The following is a 4,840-nucleotide window of genomic DNA, read 5'->3' as shown; positions in this document are numbered from 1 at the left end:
GGAAAATGTGGGCTCTGCTTAACAGGTGACTGCCSTTCTCTGGCAATTAAATGAACTGACATAGTCTTCTAGGATTTTGTTCAAATCTATATTTAGCAAGAYATACACCATTTTAGGACCTTTCTATTCTCCATTTTCAAAGGTATGGGTTTTGGTGTTTCTCAGACTCCTAAGCTCTTATTATGAACCCACTAGATGCATGCCTTGGTTTTTAAATGTATGTAGAAAAACGATTTTCTGCTTAAGAATTATAAAACTTTTAAAGGATAAAATGAAGCATTTCTCCAGTACTAATCGCTTTATGCCTTCATAATATTTTATCTGCATTTTTTGTTACTTATTTTTCCACATTTTCTCCTTCCCTTTTCTCTCTTTAATGCAAAATAATCTCATTTATCAGTTTACTTTCTTCAGGTTTTTGTTTTGAATGATGGGTTACATAGTTTTCAACAGTATCATGATGGAATTGAGATGTAAAGTTAGGACTCAGAGGTTATTAAAATCTAGGAATCCTCTAATCTGTTATTTTATTTCAGACCCTGCTCTATTTTGAGCTGAACAATTMTTTATTTTTGTTTTCAAAAGATAGCTTTATTGAGGTATTGTTGAAAAGCAAGAAGAATAGTGATTGGGGTCTCATTATTTGACCATGGTAGATTTGACAGAACACTGAAAGAAACAAATACAAATAATCAAGCAACAAATGTGAAATGGTCTTTTGGGGCTTCAAGAAACAGATTCACAGTCTCTTTAATTTTCTCAAGTTGTGCCTTCTTTTTGGGAAAGCAGCTTGGGAAGATTCAGCTGAAAGTATTAACAAGCATTGAAWCTGTGGATGGACAACAATTAAACCATTGCCTCTTTACTCATCACCTTCTAACTACAATAAGAAGTGCTTTGGGCAAGAGAGACACACCATTAAGTGAGCTAAAAGATGTGAAAAGAAATATCTATTAAATTTCTGAGTTGGTTCTAAATGGAACTGAACCATTTTACTCGCTCACAGACTAACATGCAATCAATATTAATTATCAAAGAAAAGAGTTAATAAGATTCTTGTGTTAACATCAGTGCAGGGTAATGAGCTGAGGAAGCATAGAAGCATTTTTAAGTATAGCAAATGCATACAAGACATAAGAATTTTAAAGAAAATTATTCCAAAAATCTCTAGTATCAACAAGCTAGAGACTAGGCTTCACTTTCATTGTTTTCTACCTCTGCAGATTTAGGTATCCTGTCTTTTATGCTTTAGTTTAATTGACGAGTTAGACAACCTTTCTCCTCCCTCCCATGACACAGCCCTCTCTTCCTCTTCCTCTCAGCCCCATGTCACCTGCCCCGTGTAAGAGCACCTGGATTTATGCTCAGGACTAGGCTTCTCTTCAGTTCTTCCACTTCTGAAAGCACTGGTGATATCCATAGAATACATTGGAAAAAAGTACCAAGCAGATGTGACAATTTGGACTCTACATTTGCAAAAAGTATTTGGGAAAGTTATTGTTCTGGTTACCAAGATAAAAGACTTTTTTCAGGGCACTTTTTCTGGGGGTCACTGAGTGCACTTGCTCCGATGTGTGACCTCCAGCAGAGTATTCTGCAGTAACACTGCTCACACAAAGGCCTGACTTACACTTGGGTATAACTTTGAAATAACATAGGAGGTTTAAGCTTTCCCTCCCTTAAAGGCTTCCTTCTGGAAGACCATGGCAAAAGCTGATTGAAGCAACTAAAAGTTTTGCCAAACACAGCATGTTCTGTTGATTCCTCAAAGGTACCAAAGATTYAGGGTGAAGAGGGCTGATTGCTGATGCACCTGTATTATTTAGACCTTTTAATGGTGCTTAGCCARCTCCCACTCTGACAGAGTCATCCCAAAGTGCTTATCACTTCACTCTTCTAGCAGCCTTTCAGCCCACCATGTTCCTTCTCTTCAGAAAGAGTAAAGGTGTTTGGGTTGTGCACGGTTCTTTGTGTGTTCTTTAATGTAGCCTTGAGACTACTAAAACAGGGATGCAGCAGACAATAAGCACTTTCTTGTTCCCTTATGATGACACATTATCGTGCCACTGCTTTTAATGGATCTAATCATGCAGCCTGCCACCTCTAAAAAGCTGCCAGGACTTTTAAGATCAGAATCTTGCTTTTACTTGAGCAAAAACTGTCACAGTGTTAAAAACATCTTGTAAAACAGAACAACTTGTGCTGTGAGTAGTTAAGAGAGACAGAATGAAAAGCATCACAAATATGCACCCTAAAGGTGTGTCTTCTAGGTTTTCCCCCAGCCTGGAAGCCCTTCAGAGACTTCCTGTGCAGTGGCCATCCAATCCACATGCAGCTCCATTCCATGTTCTCTGATTCCAGGAACTACACTTTCCCCCCCATCCTGTCCTGGAGTTGTCTTTGTGTCACCCTTGACTCCTCTCATGCCTTTCTCAGTGTTTTAAATGCCCACTCTCCCCTGTGAGACACATCCTGCCCTGGGGTAGYGTCCCTTACCAGGGACAGCACCTGCAATGTGCCAGGGCAGGGAATGGGATAAACCACTAAAAAATTCCCTTTTTATCTAGGGACTTGCTTACTTAAAGGAATTTCTTACTTAAAGGAATCAGGCACAGCAAACAGAAAAAAAGCAAAGGCCATCTATCATGGTCCTAAAAATGAGAAAAAAAGATTTGAATATATACATATAGATTATACATATTKTTTATTTAAATATACAGGCATATGTAGACAAAATTGGACTTATGCAAAACTACATATATTTATATACAAACAAATTCAAAAGCAAAATATAACTGTAGATGGGATGAAATTTTTTTTTGTGATAAGAAACAATAACATTATTTCCATTCTGAAAATATTTGGTGCAAAAAGAATTACAAAGAGCCTGATTAAATACCATCCATAGAACTGAAGGATGCATATGGTAGTGCTGAAGACCATTCTCTCATATATTCCAGACCCTYTATTTTGTATACCCTTCCCATACCTACTCCCCATACCTACTGCCCATGATGCCTAACCCAAATTCAGTTGCCCTCTGACTTGGAAGATTTTATGAACTTCCAGAATATGTTAAGTACTTTATAATACAAAACTTTGGGGTGAGCCAGTTTCAGTTTCACTTGGTGATGCTTTTCTACTTAAATATTCAGTGGTTGAGAAAGACAACAGCACATCAACTTAATTATGGGGCACATTTAATTGACAATCTTGTTCTGAATGAGATTTTCATGTCTCAAATCCAAACATCCATTTCTGGAAGATATTTAAAAGGCAGCATTTGCTCAGTATCTGCAATTAATTCAGGCCACTAGGCTCAGAAGACAAAGTCTGTCAAACTTGGGACAATAAATGAAATACCTTTAAAGCCATCAGCTTACAGAGTAGTTTTTCTTGATGTGTATCCAGTACTTACAGGGTCACAGTCAAGGGGAGATACTGAGTGTAACCACCCCAATATACATCACAGTGTTGTAAGAAGGAGTCCTTRTTACAATATGGGATTAATACCTTTCATGCAGGGGAGAAAATTGATTTTGTGCCTCCATCAGCCAAGATGAATGCCCTAACCAGGCAGGAAGAGAAAGAAACAGGACCCGAGTCACTTGGTTCCAAGTTTTATTAATTTACTCTTTCCTACCTTTTTTTTTTTAGTATCTATYGAATAATTTTGAGTGAAGTGGACTACTTTTAAATAAGCATTTTATCTAGAAGGAAAATATTTCCTGTGTTACACCAAGGCAGTTAACTGATTTCTCCCTGTAAAGTTCCACCTGGTTTGAAATTTTATGAAATAGGACACTTCAGACTGACATGTGTCAGCTTGTTATGCTGCCTTTCTGTCTTYTTAACAGACTTGAACTCCTTTTAACTATTCAGGCAGCCTACAGCAATATACCATTGGAACATAGTAAATCATATAAGATTCATAAAGTTAACACAGTCTGCCAGATAATCTCAGCCATAAAAAATAATGCTACTTCATTGACAAAAATTCCATACATTTAAAGATTATGTGTTCTGCACTAAATGCTTTTGTATAGAATTCATATTATAATGAAACCTTTGAATTTCTTGCTCTCYGACATTAAGTAATAATGAAATGAGAATGAAGTAGCATTTTAAAACTTCCTATTTGAAGTTATGCTTTAGCTCTAATGAGACATCTAGCAAACTTCTCAAAAGTTTAATTTAATTACTTAAGTCATGAAAAGCATGACTTAAGTTTCAATTAACATCTATCACAATTACACGTATGCACTGACTCCCACTCACCACTAAGATCAGCACATTATGAAYGATAACTCCTCATTGAGACATATCAGTAGGAGGCATTTGAGAGGAACATTTATGGACAGGCAAAGCTTCTTTTAAATGAATGAAACACAATATTTACAAAAGAAAAACCTCTGACTTTCATATTTYAGCTTCTATTTTTTTGTGTGTTTTAATGAAAATGAGTGTTTTAAAATACATCCTGTTTTGTAAATAGATGCTGTTTTGTTTGTTTACAGATTCTTACAAAATATGCTTTTCCAACTAAAAAAATGCTGAACCAACTTCAGTCAACCAGTTAACCAAAATTTTTTAGCTTAACCTAAACAAAAGATCTCTGRGCCAAAACAGAAAATTTGAACATTATAATATTGGACAGGGAGCTTTAAGGCTGCAATTCAGTTGTCGCTAATAATAGCTTTTACTGTGGAAAAAACAGCAATAATAGTAAATTCCATTTATAAAGTGTGGTTATCAAAGTTCCAGGGAGTTTTGTATCCCAAGCAAGTAAAAGAAACACAGGAAATAGATCTTTCAAATGCTGCTTTAAAAAGCCAAATCC

Source organism: Malurus melanocephalus, unplaced genomic scaffold (assembly GCF_030028575.1).
Source record: "Malurus melanocephalus ecotype Western Australia unplaced genomic scaffold, MMel_1.1 scaffold_241, whole genome shotgun sequence".
Lineage (NCBI taxonomy): Eukaryota > Metazoa > Chordata > Aves > Passeriformes > Maluridae > Malurus > Malurus melanocephalus.
Note: the sequence above shows the minus strand (reverse complement) of the source record.